This window comes from Bubalus kerabau, chromosome 4 (assembly GCF_029407905.1).
Source record: "Bubalus kerabau isolate K-KA32 ecotype Philippines breed swamp buffalo chromosome 4, PCC_UOA_SB_1v2, whole genome shotgun sequence".
Taxonomy (NCBI): Eukaryota; Metazoa; Chordata; class Mammalia; order Artiodactyla; family Bovidae; genus Bubalus; species Bubalus kerabau.
Window position 1 is genome coordinate 6437416 of NC_073627.1, and position 23876 is coordinate 6461291.

Below are 23876 nucleotides of genomic sequence, written 5' to 3' on the forward strand. Positions count from 1 at the left end.
GCAACGCCATGGACTGTAACCCACCAGGCTCCTCGGTCCATGGGATTTTCCAGGCAAGAATACTGGAGTGGGTTGCCGTTTCCTTCTCCAGGGGATCTTTCCGACCCAGGGATTAAACCTGCATCTCCCGCATTATAGGCAGACGCTTTACCGATGCTTAAGAGCGTTCAATAAATGTTAGTTCCCTCTCTTCTAAAGGCAAGAGAGACCAACTCTGTACACTATCTGTTTATTGGTCTGGCTGCCGTTTTAATATAAGAAAGGATGGAGGTGGGAAACCAAAACTTGCTCTGGTGAAAATTAAAAGATATGCCTTCAACACAAAATTACAATGAAAAATCCGCAATATTATAACCCTAATATATTATGGTATAATAATACTTGGTGTGAAGAAGCAGCACAAGGTGCTACAGGAGGACTTAATTTAGAAATGTGGGGAAGGGCCTTCCTTGTGGTCCAGTGGTTAAGACTCCATGCTTCCAACGCAGAGGCTGCGGGTTTGATCCCTGGTGAGGGAACTAAGGTTCCACATGCAGCATGGTGAGGCCACAACTAATAATAATAATTAGATTTTTCAACAAAATTTTTAAAGAAAAAAAGGAAGGTGGGAGGAGGGGTGTCTGTAAAGCCAGCATCTTAGAGTAGCATCACTTAACCCAGTGGTTCTCAAAGTAGGGTCCCCTCAGCAACAGAGCAGCATCAGGGAACTTGTTAGAACTCAACATTCTCAGGTCGTCCCAGAACTACTGAATCAGAAACTCTGACGATGAGGTCCTGCTACCTAAGTTTCCATCAGCTCTCCAGGAGAGTCTGGTGCTTCTTGAAATGTGAGAACTGCTGATGTCAGCTGAGACCAGAAGGCTGAGTGGGAGCCAGCCACATGATGAGGGGAAAGAAAGCTTTCCAGAGAGAACAGCACGGCACATACCAAGGCCCTGGGGCAGGGAAGGCCATGGGAAGGTGTGGCTGGGATGTGGCAAGGGATAGGGAGGCAGGGGTTGGAGAGTTAGACCTCACAGAGTCCTAGAGACCCAAAGAAGAGTGTGGACTTTCTCCAACATGCTCCGGAAGCTTCAGAGAACACTCAGCAGAGGAATGATACCATACAAGGTCAGCGTCACAGGATCTGGCTTATATCTGTGCTGGTGGGCCAAAGTGTACGCTAAAACACCTGTAGCCCAGTTCCCACAGCTTCCAAAGCCTCCAGCCTCTTCCCGGGCACACCTGCCCCTGTTCCCCCTGGACGATCCCTTCTCAGCCCCCGAGAAGCGGGTATCAGGGTGGGGCAGGGTGGTGGAACTGCTGGGCTGGTGCCAGAGTGCTGGCAGAAGGCTCTTTCCTTCCATCCTATGCCTTTTGATACCTAATAGGATTTTCTACCTGTCTGCATGTATTATTTTTATCTTTTTAAAGATGTCCATAGGGGGTATCAAAGCAGAGGGATTATAGGTTATTTTTGTTTCTGTTCTACAGGCTCCTGAATTTTATGAAATAAAAGCAAACACAATTTTATAAAGCCAATATTTATCAAATCCTGTTATGCACCAGGTCCTTTGGTGAGTTTGCTCTTTATTCTCTCAATAAATATTTATGGAGCGTCTGCCCTGCCCTGGGTACTGGGCGGGCCTGGGTGTGGGGAGGAGAGGAAACCCAACTCCTGCCACCATGGTGTTTCCGTTCTAATGGCAGGAATATACCAATTAAAGAGGCAAAAATAGATGTCAGTGTTTGCACAGGAAGGGGAACAGGGCATATGGGGTGGGTTGGTCAGGGAAGCTTGAGAAGGTGGCCCCTGGGTGAAGACTCATGAAGCAGAAGAGGGAATTAGTGTGTTGACAAGGAGCAGAAAGATGAGACCCCCAAGGTGGATGCTGGCCTGAAGATGACCAGCAAAGAGGGTGTACGGCTTCCAGGGTGGAGGACAGACCAGAGAGGGTCAGGAGGGCCTGTGAGTGTGGCTATGTGGCTCATGACTGTTACCTGGGAGCCACTGACCCCAAGATTTGATCTGACATCTTGAAAGCATCACTCAGCGATGTGCTAAGAACAGCCTGAGGGAGGGACAGAGCAAGACTGAAGCAGGCTGTCCAGAGAGCAGGGTTTAACAACAATCCAGGTGGGAGATGACATTGGCTTGAGCTGGTGCAGAGGAGAGCCAGGCTCATCTGACCTTCGACTGGCTCTGAAGTGGGAGCCAATGGGATTTGATGCTGGGCTGGAGAATGGAAGAAAGAGGAGACTCAAGGATCCACCATTGCTTTGGGGTATGAGCAACAGAAGACAGCTGGCATTTATTAACATGAGGTTGGAGGTCTGGTGGAGCAGTAGATTTCTGGAGGGGAGAGAGAGCTGGTTAATTTGGTTTAGAACATTGGACGTTTGAGATGCTAATCTGTTGCCTTGGATCCTCCAAGGAGCAGACGCCAAGACAGGATCGGGTGGGCAAGAGACTTTCAGGGGAAATGGCTGTGAAGGATGGAGGGGAGGAAGCAGGGGTTGAAGAGGAGATTCCCAAATGCAGTATGGTCATCCATGAAGAGAGATGGGAGAGGGAGACTGGGGAAGAGGATGTCTGCAAACACAGCACATTTCTAAGAAGGGCTCAGCCAGGTCCCTGGGGAGTGCTCGAACCAAAACCTGCCATCAGGTGTATCCACATGCCAGAGGGGTGGATCTGTCCTGTACCCCCTTCTCTCTGGCTTACCCCACCCCAGCCCATGCTTGGTCACAAGCTGGGGGAAGCCCACAGATGCATAGACTCGGCATCATGTGAGGCCAGTCCGGGGATGTCAGTTACCCTGTTCCCATTAATGGTGTGAGTGGAGCGTTCCCACGGCTGCCACAGCCAATTAGACGTGTAAGTAGAGCTATCGAGTAGGCAGCTGGATATATGAGTCTGGAGTTCAACACGAGGTCCAAGCTGGAGATAAAATTTTAAGAGTCTTCAGCTTATAAATGGTATTTAAGGGACAGAGAATGGATGAGAGGGTGCATAATTGGTGGAGAAGAGCAGTCCGAGGACTCAGACCCGAGACACACCTGCACTTAAACGTCAGGGGAGGCGGAGGGGCCCGCGATGGCACCAGGGAAGCAGGAGGGAAACGCAGCCTGTGAGGTCCTGGACGCCAAGGAAAGAAAGAGTTTCCAAGGTGAGGGGCTACCACCTTTCAGAATGCTACCAATCGCCATTTATTTAGCATCGTTCACGGGCCTGGCAATTTGCCAAGGATTTCACACGAATCATCCCACTCAGCTGATCTCCTCACTTGGGGTGGGTGTGGCCCAGACCTTTCTGGGGCCAACACACCTCCCCTCCCCGAAGTTGCTGGGAGTATTGGCAGCTGACACCCAAGGCTGTACCCCCTCCCCAGGGGTGCAAAAGCCCAGCATCCACGCTGCCATTCTGGACACTTTAAAGGGGCCATCTGCACTTCAGAGTTCCTAGGATCACCTGAGGCCTGGGGGGCAGCTACAGTCAATAGTTTCCCCCATCAGAGGAAAGGCTTGTTGCTCACAGGGGCCTGGGGGGTGCTACCTCTTTAAGAATCCACTGGATCGATGCTCTGGTGAGACATAGGAAACTCACAGACTCTCTGGCCATTCTTCTAAGTCCTGACCCACTTGACCTCCCTCTAGACACGCCTCATCCCCCTTTTCTGGTTACTTTCCTCCTTTCTGTGGCATTTATCACCTTCCAATGTACTCTGCTGCTGCTGCTGCTAAGTCGCTTTAGTCGTGTCCGACTCTGTGCGACCCCATAGACGGAAGCCCACCAGGCTGCCCCGTCCCTGGGATTCTTGCCACTCCAGGCAAGAACACTGGAGTGGGTTGCCATTTCCTTTTCCAATGCATGAAAGTGAAAAGTGAAAGTGAAGTCGCTCAGTCGTGTCCAACTCTTAGCGACCCCATGGACTGCAGCCTACCAGGCTCCTCCGTCCATGGGATTTTCCAGGCAAGAGTACTGGAGTGGGGTGCCATTGCCTTCTCTGCCAATGTACTATATCACTTCCTTATTTATTTATCTACTATTTACATTTCAGGCTTCCCTGGTGGTTCAATGGTAAAGAATCCACCTCCAGTGCAGGAGACCTGGGTTCGATCCCTGGGTCGGGAATATCTCCTGGAGAAGGAAATGGCAACCGACTCCTGTATTCTTCCCTGGGAAATCCCATGAAAAAGGGGCCTTGTGGGCTACAGCCCATGGGGTCGCAAAGAGTCGGACATGGCTGAGCAACTAAACAACAACAAATTTATGGTTCACCTTCCTCCTTTTCTGGAACGTCAGCTCCCTGGGGACAGGGATATGTACCAACTTTGTTCACTGATGTATCCCAGTGCCTATGCCACAGTAGGAGTGTGTGAGCGCTGTCCTAAGGACTTCCTGGCCACTGAGCTCTGTGTTGCTCCCGTCAGCCTTATGAAGAAGGAACTATCACGCCCAGGTTACAGCTGGGAAAACTGAGGCATGGAAAGGTTCACTTCAACCCTGGACTCTCATAGCTAGAAATGCAGAGGCAAGGTGCCAAGCCAGTCAGTCTGGTTGCAGGGTTTGTGCTCTCAACTACCCCAGGCATGGCCAAGACACACACACACACACACACACAGAAACAGGTTGATCTGCGGCTCTGTGCATGCTAAGTTGCTTGAGTCGTGTCCAACTCTTTGTGACTCCATGGACTGTAGCCCGCCAGCCTCTTCTGTCCAGGCAAAGATACTGGAGTGGTATAAAGAGGCAAATTTCCAGCACCTATCCTAATGTTCAAAGCTGGTATGTCAAATCTGAGGTAGCAGAGTGCATTCCTGTATGGGCTTCCCCCCTTTGCAGTGGGTTGAATAGGGACCTTCAAAAAGACACATCCAAGTTACAAACCCCTGGAACCTCTGAAGGTGAAAAAGGCCTTGGCCCATGTAATTAGAGATGAGGTCATCCAGGATTTAGGGTGAGCCCTATCTCTCTCTTAAGAGAGAGAGAGGGAGCAGACACCCTGACGCGGGGAGGAGGCCATGTGAGGATGGAGGCAGAGACTGGGGAGAGCATCCAGGAGTCTAGGATCGCTGGTGACACCGGAAGCCGGGAGAGAGGTCGGGTACAGACGCTCTTCAGCCTCCAGGAGGAACCAGAGCAGCTCGTCCTTCATTTTGGACGGCAGGCCTCTAGAACCATCAGAGAATCCTCATATGTCGTTTCAAGCTATACCCAGTTTGCGACCATTTGTTACAGCATCCGTGGGAAACTAATACACCCCCTTGCCACTTCCTCCTCGCCACCGCCCCCCACCGCCCCTTCGGAGAACCGGAGGCTTCCGCCCCCTCCCTCTCGCCTCCCCTCTCTTCTCGCGTTCATCCCCACCGAACTGTCATCACGATGTTGAATCAGTGAGGTCCCCATGGCAACGGCTCTGATGCCAGAGCCCAGGATTACAGCACTGGGAGCAGCTGCGGGTGGGGGCCGGGAGGGGTGAGCTGAGAAAACAAACAGCGGAGGGAAGGGAAGGCGACTGACAAACCCACTGGGCTTTATGTTAGCTCTTTTTGAAAGAAAACAAAGCGCTATGAGAAGTCCCTCTTAACCTGATGAATAATCTGTACGTAGAAAAGGAAAAAGGCTGGCGGACGCGGGTGCGTGCGGTCCGGGGGGGTGCGGGGGCTGCCATCCAGCCCGGCTGTGGGGTGGAGCGGGGCTCAGACAAAGCCACCCTCTGGGTCCCTTCCAGACACGCCCTGACCCAGGGGTCAGCAGCCCGGGCCTGCCTGCTCGAGGCTCCGCAAGCCCCCGGCTCAGGGAACACCCTCGGGGCCCCTGACGGTGGCCTGAGCGGGCCTCTGCCCCGTCTTGGTCCTGCTGCTCTGCCCTGGGTGGACGAAAGCCCGACGACCTCCGCGTGGAGCCGACCCGGGGCTGGGTCCACCTCCCCTCGGCTTCCCCGGGGCCTCCTGGACCAGTCCCCGGAGACCCAGGCCAGCCGCCGGTCTCACCCGCTTCCGCCGTGGACTGCACCGCCTGCCGGTCTCCTGGCCCCCACCGGGCCGGCCAGAAAGCTCCCGCCCCCAGTCCCGTCGGGGGTCCCCTTCCGATTAACGTCCTCCCTTTCTTCCTGTGCCTCCTCCCCCCGTCCGTCCCGCGGACACCCCCGCGCTCCGCTTACAGCCTGTCTGCCCCGCCCAGCCGCCTTTCATCCTCGGGGAAGCCCACGTTCACGCTTTCCTTCCCGATACAGTCTTCTCCCACGTCCGTGCACTCACGGGTGGACATACTCACACTTACGCGCTCACACTTACCCACTCACACATACCGTCTACGCATGAACACAGACACACACATACTCATTCACACCCACGTTTACACAATACCACAGAGACACACTAACACACTCACACACAAAAATACACTCATACGTACTCATGCACACTCACGAACATTCTCACAGGCACATGCAGATACACACTCATTCACACACTTAGATACTTGCACATACATATACACATGGACACAGACACTCACACCAACACAGACACACTCACACTCATTCACACACTCAGACATACCGAGACACGCTAACAGAGACACACCCAGACACACACACATGGAAATACACAGGCCCAGTCACACTCACACTCACACCCACCCACACACACACACTCTGGTTCTGGCGCGCGTGCCAGTGGCCACAGGTGCTGCTGCCACGGAGGAGGTCAAGTCGCTCAGGTCAGCAGGCAGCCCCTGAGCTGGGGCATCAACAAGCTGGAGGGGTCCAGAGGGAAGGAGGACACGTGCTGTCTGTCTCCTCCCTCACTTTCCAGCTCACCTGACACAGTGCAAGACACACAATAGGTTCTTCCTATTTATTAAACGAGTGGCCGTGACTCACCCAAGAATGCCTCGCAGCTACTGTTTTGCAGCCCTTGTTAAAACCACTGTTTCTCTAAACAAGGAGAGTAGAGAAAGAATGCCAGCATCCTTAACTGTCTGCCTGTATTCCACATACCTCCCATCCCGGAGACTTTGTTGACAAAATCCCCTACCCAGGAAGATCTCCCTGCATCCTGCAGGCTCTCTCTAATGCCGGGCACAAGCAAACCCTCGACTTCGGGTTGTGGGTGAATAAATAAACCAATGAATCAATGAGCATCACTTTCCCCTGGGACTTGTTTAGCACAGGTGTGGCTATGGTGAAGGCATCAGTCAGAATGATTGGGTGGATGGACGGATGGAAGTGACCTTTAAAATCTGGCTTTAAACTCACTTCTAAGACACTTTCTGGAATATTTCCACTCCGCTCCAATCTCCTTCTTTATTGAGCATTTTTATGGTAGGTAATGAACTCAGCTTGAGCAATATTCCTGTATGGTTTTAGCCATTTCACTCTCATGGATGAAGGAATATGTGTGAATACTCACGCACAGCACCACCACCTCGTTAGCCCATGGCTCCTGCAGAGCAGTGACTGGGCTGTTTCCATTGTGTCTTCCTTGAAGCTGCCGCAGGCGCTGGGTCTCCCCGCCTTGGAAGGTGTGCAGGGGCCCTGGCGAGGGCGGCTCCACCTGCAGATGCTTCTTGGAGCACATGGGAGACGGGGAGTCTCCCTTAGCTACAATTTCTCCTTTATGGGAAAGTGGCCAAGTGTGGTTTCTTTCAGGCCCTAGAGAAATGTTTGATTGTCTTTCTAGGAGCCCCACTCACAGGGCAGAGAAATGCTAAAAGAACCCCCACTCCAAGTTTCCAGAAGAAGGGGAACAGGGAGCCCAGGGATGGCCCTCAGTTGGGGCAGATTTGGAATCAGCTTTCACACGACAGCCTTGGCTGCCACACCCTGGCTCCTCATACTCTTGTTTCCAGAAGCGAAGGGAAGGAGAAAAATGCATTTTCCATAAAGATCTAGAACCCCCTAGAAATTGCCAGAAGTCTCTAGGCTTGTCTATCAATGCAGTGTACTAGGATGCTTTACTCACCTGGATGTGCCCTTAAAGGGGACACAGGCTCAGCCCTGTTTCCTCTAATTAAACCAGATCAGCTAAATTAAACCAAACCAACAAAGCAGTACAGAGTGTTCCAGTGCCCTGGGAGGGGTCCTGGAGAGTGCAGCCTCCTCATTTTCTGTTTTCTGATCTGTAAAATGGAGTGATGTCAACACTGACCTCACAGGCCACCATGAGGACCAAACCACAGGAACCATGTAAAATGCTTGGCATCATGTCCTGCACGTAGCAGATGCTTAATAACAATTGGTGACTCAGTGGGTAAAGACTCCGCCTCCAATGCAGGAGACATGGGTTCTATCCCTGGGTCAGGAAGATCCCCTGGAGAAGGAAATGGCAACCCACTCCAGTATTCTGGCCTGAGAAATCCCATGGACAGAGGAGCCTGGCGGGCTCTAGTCCATGGGATCGCAAGAGTCGGACACCACTTAGTGACTAAGCCACCTTGATGATGGCAAAGATGAAGGCTAAGAAGAAACCGCGCTTTGCAGTTAGAAGACAAGTCCCTCCAACAGGCCACTCAGTTGCCTGGCTGCCACTGGCCAGGGCCTTTGCAGCTCCACACCTCTACCCACCAAAGCATCCACAGAACCAACAGTGCCCCCTACAGGTCTTGGGCTGCAGAGACTTTCTGACACATGGCTGGCTGCCTCTGGGAGCAGAAGGTTAAAATGCACAGGGACTGTTCCCCTGCAACGAGAAGGTTCCTCAGAGTTCTGCTGGAAGTCAGATTTCATCTCCAAAGGGGGCATTCCTAGAATGCACAGTTGCCTGGCCTCATCCAGCTCCTCTGTCCTCTTCCTCTCGAGCTTCTTAAGCCTACTGGGTTCAGCACAGATGTTGGGCTGGAGGACAAGAGACCTGGGTTCAAGGACAGTTCAGCCACTGGCTGGCTCTGTAACCTCAGACAAGTCCTCTGACCTTCCCAGGCCTTTTTCCTAGGGAACTTCCAAAGTTCCATCTAACTGCTAAGCTCAGAATTCCCTGAACTCTGCCAAGCCTCTAGCCAGGAGTTCAAGATGTATGTAGCAATGGAGCAAGGTTCTCTGGGGGCCCCAGTGGCTCATCCAGAGAGGCGAATATCTAGCAGTTCGCCCCTGGCTCTATCCTCCCAACCCAGTCCTGGTGGCCGCTCTGTTCCTTGGGGCTGTGTGTTTGGGCAGCCGCACGTCCACATCTGTCCAGTTTCCTCCGGTTTATGTGCGAGCCAGAGCAGCCTGTTAGTTTTTATCTGATATTTTTCAGGGTCACCTTATGCGTGGAGTTTGTGATGAAGCCTTCCAGCGATACTTCCTGACTGGAGCAAATTTGCCTTCTAGAACGGCCCAAGAAAATGTGGTGGCTGGGGAGTCTGTATTGCTCTGTCGCAGAAACTTAAGGAGCAGTTTGCCACAATAAAGGGCTGTCTGCTTGGTGGCTGCTCACCCTGCCAGCCTCCTCCTGCTTCCTGATCTGATGCTGTGGGTATGAATCCTCTTTTCGATTCAGGCAGGATAAACTCACCATCTTTGGAGCTACAGATAAACCACTGATTATACAGCTACCCTCCACCCAGGCCACTGCACCCTGTGATTAAAATAACCGTTGTGGGGACTTAGAGAACGGACTTACGGTTGCTGGGGCGGGAAGGTAAGAGGAAAGGAGTAGTTGGGAAATTATGTCTGCTCTATTTAAAATGGACAAGCAACAAGGACCTCCTGTACAGCACAGGGAACTCTGCTCCATGTTATGTGGCAGGTTGATGGAAGAGGAGTCTGGGGGAGAATGCATAGGTGCATATGTATGGCTGAGCCCCTTTGCTGTCCACCCGCAACTGCCACAACATTGGTAATCAGCTCTGCGCGTGTGTTCTCAGTCGCTTCAGTTGCGTCCGCCTCTCTGCAACCCTATGGACTGAGGCCTCCAGGCTCCTCTGTTGGTGGGATTCTCCAGGCAAGAATACTGGAGTGAGTTGCCATGCCCTCCTTTAGGGGATCTTCCCAACCTAGGGATCAAACCCGTGTCTCCTGTACCTCTGGATTCTTTGTCCTCTGAGCCACCTGGGAAGCCCCATTAATCAGCTGTACTCCAATACAAAATACAAAGTTTAAAAAAATATCTGCTGTGAAGCTTAGGGGAGCCTTACAGAAGGGTTTACTGTACACCAACTTTCTTCCCAGGGGGCAGTTCTCTTTATTTGCCCCATGATGATCCAAAGAGTGTGCAAGTGGGTGGGGGGGGGTGCCTCAGAAAGTCAATGTACTAAATCGTTTTCAGTGGTTATTTACTGGGACGGGGACCTGGATGTTACTGGAGATGTGAATTTTCTGCTCTTAATTTATACAAATATTTTAAAGTGGTTGCTTTCCCCCCCCTCTATGTTTCAAGTTAACAAAAAATTGAGCACCTTCCCCAAGGGAAATGCATATATTGAAATGTTTTAATTTCATCTTGATGCAAATTAAGGCAGAGACAAGAAAGCTCAGCGTACTGAATCCAGTTGGTGGTGGGAATTGGTGGTGGGGAGGGGCAGGATGGAAAGGAAGAAGATAACCCCTCACATCTGGCTCCCAGCATCCCTGAAGACTTGGTATTTGATCAATTTTGTGGGCTTCTATAAGGAACATTTCTCATCAGTACTCCAAGTCTGTCTTTGTTTAGTTGACTTACTATCCTCATCTCACTCCTGAAGGGGTTTATTGCAACCTCATCCTCAGTCACTCTGCATAGATTTGAATTTCACAAATGAAATCTATAGCCGGGAAAGGTTTTATTCCCTTTGCTGAGCTGCACTGTCTCCATCCCTTTGCAGGAGTCGTGGGACTCCTGAGATGGTTTGTTTGGGAGTCCCTCTGTTACGGGGAGGGAGTGAGATAACCTCCCAACAGTGCCTCTTGGTGAACCGAAGTTGACATCTGCAGCACATGGTGCGAGAGAAGAATCCGACTGAGAAAAACAAAGTATAACCTCATGTCTCAGAAAAGGAAGAAACTGCTGCTAACCTAATTGCCTCACATCTGAGCTCTTGAGAGCAGGGACTACAGAGCAAAGAAAATGCCCCATGTCTTAGCATTGCAGCCGAGACCCAGCAGCCAGCTCCCGCCCCGGCTGCTTCGGGGTCAAGGATGGAGACATACGACTTGGCTAAAGCCAGGTCACCTTGAGGAAGTATCACTTCAAAACTGTCAAGAAGAGCCTGGAAACTGTCAGAGCCTCTCACATCCCTAGCACTGGCGAATCTTGACTCCTCGCATGACAGCAAAGCTCAGGGGCGTGCCATTTTCAGACAGTTCTTGGCAAGATGCCTCTGGATAGAACAGTTCTTGCAGGAGCAGACAGCCAAGAGGCCAAGGCGAACACCAGCGCTGGCAGCACCGTGTCTTCATTCAGGGAAGACACTTCTCTGATCATTTCCTGCAAGACCTTGAGTCAAATTGTATGAGGCCAGATATGTTTTTTTTCCTTTCACTTTTTATTACAAGAAATGACAAGTATATACAAATAGACTAGTGCAATAAATCCCGCTGTGCACCCATCATGCACCTTCAACAATTATCAACATCTCGTTTTTCTTATTTCATCTATTTCTCTTTCCACTCAATGCCTCTCCTCTTATTTTGTCTAGTTTTTTAGAAAAAAATTATAATGCATTGAAATGCACAAGACTTTGCTCTACATTTTGACAAAAGAATATGTTCGTATAACCTGTAGAAGAAGAAAAGTTATTTTCGATCTTCTTAGGGTCTTTGGCTGGGTCTGAAAATGAAGATGATAAAGATGAATTGACAAGAGAAATGTGTATATATTTTATTGAATTTTCACATGTATGTGGGCTCCTTCACAAGGAAGTCAAGACCCAAGGAAGTAAGCAGAGCAGGAAGATTTTATACTTTTTAGACAAAGGACTATATATCTATGAAGCATTTACAAGACAAAGGGTTTTGGGCTAGGGTACTAATTGTTGAAGAAGCAACTAAGGAGATAGGGGTTATTTTAAAGAGGTTTGTTTGTACAGATTTCTTGGACCCAAATTCCCAGTCTCTGGGGATAAAAATGTCTCCCTTCCACCTTAAAATATTCAATATGTCAAGGTGCAATATTTTGGGTTAGTATGTCCTGAACCCCATCAAACCCCCCTTCCTATTATAATATATTGGGTTGGCCAAAAAGTTTGTTCAAGTTTTTCCATACCAGGGTCCAAAAAACTAGAACGAACTTTTTGGCCAACCCAATAAAACGTGTCCATCTTACTAGAACGATCTGTAATGCCTCTTCCCAGTTAATACCCCCAACTCCCATCACGCAACCATCATCCTGATTTTTTCACTGTAGACTTGTTTCACCTTTTCTAGAAATTCATGTAAGTGTGACCACGCAGTGTACACCCTCTGGTGTCTGAATTCTTTTTATCTGCATGACTTTGGTGTGATTCTGTTATGTCATTACAAGTGTGACCAGCTCATTCCTTTTATTTCCCTGTAGTCTTCAGTTGCGTGGATATTTCGCTCCTGTGCCTCCATCCTCCTGTGGTATCCTTCCTAGTTTTTGTCATTATTAATGGAACTGCAGTGAACAATTACGTGAAAATTTTTTGTGAACACATGTTTTCATTTCTCTGAGATAAACAGCTAGGAGCGGACTTATGGGGGCAAAGGATAGGTATACCAATTAACTGGCTAAAAAGTTGTCAAAAGTTTCTCTAAAGTAGCTTTTTAATAACACTTTACATCCCCACAAACCATGCATGAGACATTTGGTTGACCTACATACTCGTCAATATTTGATGTTGACAGTCTCTCTGTGTTAGCCTGTCTAAGGGGATTTGAGGGGGTGTGTTGTGTGTCTCATTTAAGTTTTAATTTACCTTTACCTGATGACTAATAAAATGCTCAACACTTTTACATCTGCTTATTGGCTTCCTTTGTAAAGGGTCTCTTAAAATCTTTTGACCATTTTGTATCCCGTGCTCGTCTTTTCGTTACTGAGTTATAGACGTTTATGATACATCCTAAATCTGAGTCCTTAATCAGACATATGTTTCATGGATGCTTTCTCCCGGTTGGTGGCCTGCATTTAATTTTGTTAAGGGTATCTTTTGATGAGGAGGCATTTTTAATTTTGAGAAAGGCTAATTTCTCAGTTTTTCTTTTTTTAAAAAAATGTATTCATTGTTGGCTGTTTCTTTTTTTAAAAAAATTTATTCATTGTTGGCTGCTCTGGGTCTTTATTGGTTTGCACAGGCTTTCTCTACTTGTGGCAAGCGGGGCCTGCTCTTCACTGCAGTGCCCTGGCTTCAGTGACGGTGGTCCATGGGCTTAGCTGCTCCAAGGCGTGTGGAGTCTGCCCAGACCAGGGCAGACTCCACACACCTGTGTCCCCTACGTTGGTAGGCATATTCTTATCCACCATGCCACCAGGGAAGTCCGTCATTTTTTTCTTCCAAGGTGATTATTTTCTGTGTCCTGTCTAAAAACTCTTGACCTACTCTAGGTTGCAAAGATACCCTCACTTTTTCTCTAAAAGCTATCTAATGTTAGTTTTTATATTTGGTTCCATCACTACTCTCCTGCTAATTGCTGTGTACTGTGTGAGGTAGGGATTGAGATTCTTTTTTTCCCAGTGTGGATATCAAGTTGTTCCAAAAGCATTTGTTCAAAACATTTTCCATCCTTCCTCGAAATATTTTGGTGCCCTTGTCAAAAATCAATTGCTCATAGAAGTGCAAGTCTATTTCTGGCCTCACTATTCTGTTTCGTTGACCTTCGTCTATTATTATGGCAACACAATACTGTTCTGATGACTTTATAGTGAGTTTTGAATTTAGGAAGTGCATGTTTTTCAGTGACTTTGTTCTTATTTCAAGATTTACTGGATATTTTAGGTCCTTTGTTTTTTTATATGAATCTTAGAAGCATATTAGCAATTTCTCTTTGTAAAAAAGTCTAGAAGGATTTTGATTGAGATTGTATTGAAACTCTAATTTAGGGAGAATTTACATCTTAATTCTAGTGACTCATCTAACCCTTGAGCATGATATATCTCTCCTTTCATTTGCTACAGACATCATCATTGTTATAGAAATTACAAACACACGTGGCAGAAACTATGTTATAATTACAGAATCCGACGTTTATCCCAGCAGTATGTTGTACGTTTATATGTAGAGGCCTTGCAGATGTTTTGGTAAATTTAGTCCTGCTGTGGACTAAATCATGTACCCCTCCCAACACCACCACCTCTGCAAACTTTATATAGTGAAGCCCTAACTCTCAATGTGATTATTATTGGAAAGAGAGCTTTTAGGAGGAAACTAAGGTTAAATGAGGGCTTCCCTAGTGGCTCAGTGGTAAAGAACACACTTTGCCAGTGCAGGAGACGTTGATTTGATACCTGAGTTGGGAAGATCCCCTGGAGAAGGAAAAGGCAACCCACTCCAGTAGTCTTGCCTGGGAAATCCCATGGACAGAGAAGCGTGGTGGGCTACAATACATGGGGTCACAAAAGAGTAGAACATGACTTAGCAACTAAATAACAACTACAAGGTTAGACGAAGCCAAAGACTAGAGTCCTACTCTGATAGAATCAGTGGCCTAATGAAGAATAGATTCCTCTCCCTGCCCCAGTGGCATGCACGCACCAAGGAAATGCCATGTGAGTATACATGGAAAAAGTGGCCATCTGCAAGTCAGAAAGAGACCTTTTCCCAGAACCCAACCTTGCTGGCACCCTGGTCTGGGACTTCCAGCCTCCAGGACTATGAGAAAATGAATGTCAGTTGTTCAAACTGCCTAGCCTGTGGTATTTTGTTATGGGAGCCCAAGCAGACTAATAAAATTCCTAAATGCTTTATATTTTTAAGGACATTATAAATGGAATTTTAAAACTTAATTTTCTAATTGTTTCTACTATTCTATTAAAAAAATACAATTGACTTTATTATACTGACCTTGTAGCCTGAAGCCATATTGCATGAGTGCTTAGTCTCTCTTGTCCGATTCTTTGCGATCCCTTGGACTATAGCCTTCCAGGCTCCTCTGTCCATGGAATGTTCCAGCCAAGAATCCTGGAGGAGGAGGTTGCCGTCTCCTCCTCCAGGGGATCTTCCCGACCCGGGGCCGAGACTCCTGCACTGGCAGGCAAATTCTTTACCTCTGAGCCACCTGGGGAACCATGTTAAATACACTTAATAGTATTTTTTAGGTTCCACATGTCAGTGATAGCAGACAGTGTTGCCTTTGTCCGACTTACCTCACATAGCATAATAACCTCAGGGTCATCTGTATTGTTGCAAATGGCAAAATTTCATTATTTTTTATGGCTGAGTAGAATACAATTGTGTGTGTGTGTGTGTGTGTGTGTGTGTGTGTTTATGTCTACCTTATATATTCATCCACTGATGGACACCTAGGTTGCCTCCATATCTTGGCTATTATAAATAATGCCGCCATGACCATTGGGGTGTATGTATCTTTTTGAATTTGTGTTTTCTGGTTATATACCTAGGAGTGGAATCACCGGGTCATATGGTAGTTCTGTTTTGGTTTTTTGAGGAACCTCCATACTGTTCTCCATGGTGGCTGCACCAACCATGGAGGAGGGCTCCCTCATCTCCACATCCTCACCAACATTCTTTGTGCTGTTTTACCCAGCCGAGCCACCAGGGAAGCCCTTTTGGGTTCTTTTTGATGATAGCCATTCTGGTAGGTACGAGGGGAAAACTCCCAGTGGTTTTGATTTGCGCTTGCCTGATGATTAGCGATGTTGAGCATCTTTTCATGTGCCTTTGGCTCCATTAATTAATTTTTGAATATTAAACCAATCTTACATTCCTGGAATAAATTCTACTTGGTTATGATGCATTAGTCTTTTTATTTGTTGCAAGATTCAACTGGCTAATATTTTGTTACAGATTTTTACATCTGTGTTCATGAGGAATATTGGTCTATATTTTTTTCTTGTATTAGCTTTGTCAAACTTCAGTATCAGGGTTATATTGGCCTCATGAAATGAGCTGGAACATTTTCTTTCTCCCTCTATTAAAAACAATACATTTATCAATGTCCTCTCTTCATAAGGAAAATAGTGTAAGTAAAATTAGCCTTGGTATTTGATAGAATTAGCCAGTGAAACCATCTGAGCCTGGAGTTCCTTTGTGTGAAGTTTCCTGATAACAAATTTAATTTCTTGGAAATTCAGATGTCCTATTTCACCTGAAGTCCGTTTTCATTAAGTCATGTTTTTCAAGAAATTAGTCCATTTCATCTAATTTGTCAAATATTTGAGAACAAATTTGCTTACAGTACCCCTTATTATCCCATACATGTCGAAGAGTCTATAGTGATGGTCCTTTTTGTGTTCCTAACATAGCAATTTATATTTTCCCTTCTTTTTTCTTGATCAGTCTTTTTAGAGGTATACAATTTTATTTATGTTTTCAAATAACCAACTTTTGACTATTTTTTTGTTTATTTTCTACTTCTATGAGTTCTGCTCCTTTGATTGCATCCCTCATGCTTACTTTGGATTTAATTTGTTTGTCTTTTTCTAGCTTTTTAATGTACAAATTTAGAATATTTATTTTAAACTTTTCTTTCTTTATACTATATAATTCCTTAAAGCTATAAATTTTTCTATAATCAATTTAGCTGCATTTCACACATTTTGATATATAAAACTTTTATTATCTTTTACCTTGAAATGTTTTCTAATTTCCTTTGTGTGTGTGTGTGTGTGTGTGTGTGTGTGAAATTCATGGGTTATTGAGAAATGTTGTTTAATTTCCAAAGCTGCAGACTCTTATTCATTGTTCTTGATTTCTAATTTAATTCCATTGTGTCAGAGAATATATTCTGCAAGATTCCAATCTTTTAAAATTATGGAGAGTTGTCCTGTGGGCTACCATATGTCTTTCAACTGTTTTATGTACGTTTGGAAAGAATGTGTATTCTACAGTTGTTGCATGTATAGCTGTATAAATATCATTAGGTTGAGATAATTGATAACATCTTTCAAATATTTTATTTTCTTACTGATTTATTTTTTATTAACCATTCTACAAGTAGTGAGGCAAGGGCGTTAAAGTCTCTAACTGAGACTGGCTTTCTCTAGTTCTCCTTTTAGTTCTGGAAGCTTTTGGTGTGTGACTTTGGAACCCTGTTACTAGATTCACACACATTTTAAATTGTTCTGTCTTCTTCATATTTGGGCTCTCTTAACGTTACGAAATGTCTCTCATCTCTGGTGATATCCCTTTGTCTTAAAGTCTAATTTGTCAAATAGTAATATAGCTATCCCAGCTTTTTTGGGGGGCCGCAGTGCATGGCATGTGGGATCTTAGTTCCCCAACCAGGGATTGAACCCACACCCTCTATAGTGGAAACATTGAGTCCCAACCACTAGACCACCAGGGAACTTCTACACTCCAGCTTTCTTATAATTTAGTATTTGTGTGGTGTGTCATTTTCCATCCTTTTACTTTTAGCCCGTTTATGTCTTTGTATTTAAAATCCATGTCTTGTAAGTGTATAGTGGTTCTTATTACTTTTATTCAGTTTGACAATCTCTGCTTTTTAGAACGAGCGTTTGTGGTTGTTAGTTGTGTTCTACTCCTTGTGATCCCAAGAACTGCAGCACACCAGGCTTCCCTGTCCTTCATCGTCTCCTGGAGTTTGCACACATTCACATCCTTTGAGTTAGTAGTGCTATCCAACCATTGCATCCTCTGTCGTCCCCTTCTCCTCCTGCCCTCAATCTTTCCCAGCATCAGGGTCTTTTCCAATGAGTCAGCTCTTCGCATCAGGTGGCCAAAGTATTGGAGGTTCAGCTTCAGCATCAGTCCTTCCAATGAATATTTAGGACTGCTTTCCTTTAGGATGGACTGTAAGAAGTGTCTAGTCCATTTATTTTGTAATAAAGTTATTGATAGGATTGAGTTTAATCTGCCATCTTGCCATTTGCTTTCTATGTTCTCATTTGTTTTCTTCCTCTGATCCTCCTTTCATGCCTGCCTTTGTGCTAATATGTTTTAATATTCCATTTGGATTCCAACTTTGGCTTTTTAGAGCTGCCATCTATAATATTTGGGATTCCCTTGTGGCTCAGCTGGTAAAGAATCTGCCTGCAATGTGGGAGATCTGGGTTCAATCCCTGGGTTGGGAAGATACCCTGGAGAAGGGAAAGGCTACCCACTCCAGTGTTCTGGCCTGGAGAATTCCATGGACTGTATAATCCTTGGGGTCGCAAAGAGTCAGACACGACTGAGTGACTTTCACTTTTCACTTTCTATAATATTTACCTATTAACTCACCAGTCTACTTAGAGTTAATGTTTTAGCACTTCACATAAACTATAGAAACTTTAAAACTATATAGTCTCATTGCTCGTCTACCTTTGTGTTACTTTTGCCACATATATTACTTCCATGTTTAAAAATACTCACAATATATATTTTTTAAACATTTATTTATTTGGCTGCACTGGGTCTTAGTTTTGACATATGGGATCTCATTCCCTGGGCAGGGATTGAGCCTGGGCCCCCTTTCATTGGGAGCTCAGAGTCTTATCCACTGGACCACCAGGAAAGTCCAGACAATATAGCTTTATAAGTTTTGCTTTAAATAGTCATATGTGTTTTTTTCTCTGTATTTTAAAGAAATAGATAAAATATAAAAGGCTACACCACTTTCCAGGTGGTGCCTGGAGGGCTACAGTCCATGGGGTCAAAGAGAGTCAGACAAGACTAGTGACGGAGCACACACACAAAAGGTTATACACATATATGAGACTATATACTTATATTAGTTAATTCCTTTATTCCTTTCTGCTGATTTATCATCTGAAGCCATTTAATTTCAGTCTATAAAATTACCTTTAGCATTTCTTGTAGTACAAGTCTGCTGGAAATTCTCTCAGTTTTTATTTTTAAATGTCTTAATCTTTATTTTTGAGGGCTAATTTAACTGGGTATAGAATTCTATGTTGGAGTTTTTGAATTTTAAAGTTACTGTTTTACTGTCTTCTGGCTTCTGTTTGCTCTGATGAGAAGTCAGCCATCAAAGTATTTCTTAATAGAATGTGCTGTTTTTCCCTGAGTGCTTTCAAGCTTTTCCCTTTATCTTCGGATTTCAATTGATTGATTATAACGCACCGCAGCAGACTTCTCTTTATTTGTATCCTGCTCAGAGCTCGTGACCTTATCGGATTTGCAAATTAATACCTTTCACAAAATTTGGGGAGATTTCAGTTAATAATTCTGCAAATACGTTTCTGCCTAACTTTCTGTCTCCTCTCCTTCTGGTACTCTAATTACCAGTATTTTTAGCTTGATATCGTCCCATAGGTTTATGAGGTTCTGCTCATTTTTCTACCATTTTTTTCCTCTTTATTCTTCTCATTGAATAATTTCTATTGATCTGTCTTCAAATCCACTGGCTCTTCTTCCATCTCTGATCAACTACCAAATGATTCAAGGAATTCTTTCATTTCAGTTATGTATATTTTGGAGGTAAAACTGCAGAGCCCAGTACAGGAGTCAGTAAATGTCCATTTAAATTAAAATTAAATAAAATTAATTAAAGTTAAATAAAATTAAAATTCAATTCCTTCTTCACAGTGGTCACATTTCTTATGCTCAACAGCCAAGTTGACTGCTGGCTTCAGTGCTGGACCGTGCAGGTACAGACTATTTTCATCACTACGAAAAGCTGTATTGGACAGAGTTGCCCTCAACTTTCCACTTGGCTCTTTTTATAGTTTATGTTTCTTTACTGAGATTTCCGATCTTTCACAATGAAAATATTTTCCGTTAAGTCTTAGAATAAATTCATAATAGGTGCTTTAAATCCCTCTGTACTTGCAACACCTGGATCACCATGGGGTCAGTTTCTATTGATGGCTTTTTTCCCCCTTAAATATAAGTAATATTTTCCTCTTTCTTCACCTGTCTCACGATTTTTGATTGGATACTGGTAAGTTTTAATGATACATTGTAGAGGCACTGGAGCCCATTTTTTTCTCTGTCAATTTATTCTAGCAGGTAATTAAGCTGACTGGACTCAAACTCCAAAGTTTATCTTGTCTTTGAACAGCAGCAACCGAAATCTCTACTCAGCTCCTTCAGCTTCCAGCTGCTGCTTCTTGCCCCCTGGGGCACATAGAGTCCCCTTTGATTGTATACACCTTAGATATGCCTAGAATTTAGGTGGATCTTATATGTAAATTTGGGGGCTCACTTTCTCTACAGCACCCTTCCTTCAAGAATTTCCCACTCCCCCAAACTTTCTGACTTTCTTCCAGCCCTGGACTCTGTTCTCCAACACATTAAGCCAGCGCAGCTATGGCTTTCTGCCACTTCACTGTATGCACATTTGGGAGTTCTGGGTAAAAAATCTATGATGAGAAAACAGCTATTTTTAGCTGCTGCCTAGGCATTTTATAGTATGACAACTCTGTTCACACCCAGAGTCTGGACATTTAGATAAGGACCCGAGCTTAGGATTTCTGCCTCAAGTTCCTGTTTTGCTTTTGCTGGGGGACCTTTTAAAATAACCACTCAAGAGTTGAGCCTGAAAAAAGTTAGTGACCTTTGCCCTGACCGTCTTATAAGCAATTGATGCTTGCTGCCCTGCTCTGTCTCCTGCTTACTCATGCCCCGAGACAGAACTGCCCTTCCCCCAGCTCACTGTGTCCCTGCCCCTCTGGGATCCTTAAGCAGTAGATGTTGTGACTTTCCTTCCTTTGCATGGGTACAGTGAAACCACACCTTCAATCAAAATGACCCTGGGGTTTTCACTTCTGCAAAGTGGGAGCTCAGACACTGAGGAAGCTCCCCACCAACCCTGTGTGGGTGGCCTGCGCTTCCTCATTTGGCCATCATCTGCATATTCTTAGTTTAATACACCAGCCACAGGCCCCCCTTCTCAAAGTCTCAAACTTATACAAGTCAGCCATGCAGTTAGTTTTTCAAGGGGAGAAGCCTCCCCAATTTCTACTTTTTAATTGTTCTTCTTCTTCATATGTTTCCTCTAGGTTTCATAACTTGTATGTGGAAGGGTTATGTTACCAAGTTATGACACGGTTCCCAGAAGCCAGAGCTCCCACCATTCATTCCCCCCACCCCAGCGTCACGTTCACTCCATTTGCATTGTTGAAGATTTGACCTTGGGGCATATGGCTTTAGGGGGGAAAGCTTCCATTTGTTCTCTGTCCCAGGGAGGAAACTCAAAGGCTAGCCTCCTGTTGTTAACCACCAGAATCCAAAGAGATAAGTACTCCTGGGTTACAGTTACTAACGTTCTCCAAGGAATGTAGACTATCTAAGAAGAAACCAGCACAATCTTATGTAGACCTAACTTTCTTTCAATCCTTTTAAAAACTAAAGTTTATTTTTTTCCTCTCAGGAAAAAAAAAAAAGATAGAGCTTGAACATCTAACAGCATCACTATCATCATCCACTAAAAAAGAATTCTCCTTCAACCACCTACACATACCAGTAGGTTACATTCATACAGAAATCTAACAGCACAGCGCTAATTTGGCAGTAGACACACATGTGGTTGTAGAGAAATCACATAACCTACTGGGAAAGCATGAATGTGGAGTCCGGTCCTACCATCTTTTAGCTGTGTGGCCTTGGGAAGTTTTTTTAACCTCCCTAAGCCACACCTTTCTCTCATCTGTGTGTGTGTGCTCAGTCACACTCAGTCGTGTTTGACTCTTTGTGACCCCATGGACTGTAGCCCGCCAGGCTCCTCTGTCCACAGAATTTTCCAGGCAAGAATACTGGAGTGGATTGCCATTTCCTTCTCCTTATCATCTGGTAAAGTTGGAATAATAATATCATCCTTGTAGGGTTGTTATGAGAGTTGAATGATAACGCATGAAAAGTGCCTCCTATAATACAGATGACAGAGACTCTCAAGAATTCGATTTCCCATCCCCTTCCTTCATCTCTATTTATAGCATCCCCAGAGTCTCTACAACCAGCCACATGAAATCCAGTTGAAGGTTAAAGTCCTACCAGCAGTGAGAACTTTCCCAAATTTATCCACAGCTTATCACGGATAATGGTTCTCTAAATGTTTGTAAATCATGTAGAAAGACTCCGAGCATGGCATCTTCAATTTAGAATTTCTGAGGGCTACTTCAGTTTCCTAGGGCTTCCCAGGTGGTGCAGTGGTAAAGAATCTACCTGCCAATGCCCCTGCAAGAGACAGGATTTTGATCCCTGGGTTGGGAAGATCCCCTGGAACAGAAAGTGGCAACCAACTCCAGTATTCTGCCTGGGAAATCCCATGGACAGTGGAGCCTGGCCGGCTACAGTCTACGGGGTCACAAAGAGTCGGACACAACTGAGAAACTGAGCACACGCTTCAGTTTCCTATGGTTTCATGGAAATTCTGCTTTCTATGATTTCTGAACATTTCAATGATGTTCTCCAGTTTGGGGGAATCATCTGATGAATAAGTCTCTTTGAATGACCTAGTATCCGGATGAGAGGAAAACTATGACATCATAGTTTCCAATGTCACCTTCTTAGTCTAGAGCATTAAAGCTGCTGCTCTTTATCCTTCCTGAAATGCAATTCTTGCAAACCTGGCTGCATGGCTCCCAAAACCGGACAAAAGCTTCCAGCTTTCCTGGGGCTTTTCACTGCTTTCAAATATATCTTCCATAAAAGGCAATCATGTTGGGTCGCTTTAGTGTCTTTTGGGAAAAGTCCTTCCACAGTGTTGGGTCCACCGTGAGCATCTCCTTCCCAGGATGTCCCGCAGTTACTGACTTCTCGGTTTGTGCTAGCTGATTGCAATGTTCTGTTTCTTATACCAGCAGCTTGCCTCATCCACAACGCATGAGGTGGCCCTGAGGCTCCAATTACTCAGCTCTCAAGAACAATGTCATCGCAGGAAGGAACAGTCCACAGGCTTTTGGAGAGCCCTCCGTCTGTCTTCGCAAGAGTCAAGTTGCTATCTGTGTGGGGCTGTCTCTACAAAGTGTTCTTGCCACAAGACTCCTGGGGGATTTCTCTCTAATGATGAGTCTTCTTCCCTCATGAAAGAGACTGCTGTTTAGTGTTTAGAACTAAAAATCCACTGTTTGCCAGTGAGTGCCAAGAGGCAGGCCTGAATCATGATGGACTCCCTAGCTGCCCACTCAGGCATATCAGGCTGTGTGCATCCACAGAAAGTTATCACCCTGATTCATTCATTCATTGAAAGTATATTTGAGTGCTGGCTCTGGGGAGACAGCAGAGGACAAGGCTACAAGAATTGGTTAGCTCTCAGGTGACCTTGGCTGAGGACAGGGACCAGGACTGACTGAGTGGGGGCTTTTCACAGAAGACTCACTACGTGCCAACACTACATCCAAAATATACTACGTATACATCTTTGCTAATCCGTACCACACAGATTATCCAGATGAAGACACCAAGCTTGCATGGGTCTTAAGAAGCAGAGCAGAGACTTTCCCGGTGGTTCCAGGGGTTAACAATTTGCCTGCCAATGCAGGGGACATGGGTCCAATCCCTGATCCAAGAAAGTTTCACACGCTGCAGGGCAAGCCCATGCCCCACAGCTACTGAGCCTGTGCTGCAGAGCTGCGCGTTGGAACTACTGAGCCTACATGCCCTAGAGCCTGTGCTCTGCAGCCAGAGAAGCCACTGCAGTGAGAAGTCTGAGCACCGCAACTAGAGAGTCGCCCCCGCTCCCTTCAACAAGAGAACGCCCTCACTGCAACGAGGACCCAGCACGGCCAAAAAAATTAAAAAAATAAAAGAACCAGAGCTGGGATCCAAACCTCAGTGGAAGTGTCTCCCTAGCCCACACACTCCTGCCTGATACATTCCAGAACCAGACATGGAGGCTATCGTAGCACCACAGACTGAAGGTCCCACCGGCCTTTCCATCTATAGAATGGAGCCC

General features: G+C 45.7%; 1 protein-coding gene and 1 long non-coding RNA gene across 2 annotated transcripts in view; one reads left to right on the forward strand and one right to left on the reverse strand.

Annotated features, from left to right (window-relative positions):
- The window catches only part of RPL38 (ribosomal protein L38), a 245815-nt gene that overhangs the window by 17159 nt on the left and 204780 nt on the right, over positions 1–23876 (forward strand). The gene's annotated exons all lie outside the window — the stretch shown is intronic.
- On the reverse strand, positions 1833–7930 carry LOC129648584 (uncharacterized). Its single transcript, XR_008712799.1, has 3 exons — positions 6987–7930; positions 3040–3118; positions 1833–2332 (listed from the first exon to the last, which is right to left on the reverse strand). It is a non-coding gene; the product is annotated as an uncharacterized LOC129648584 (long non-coding RNA).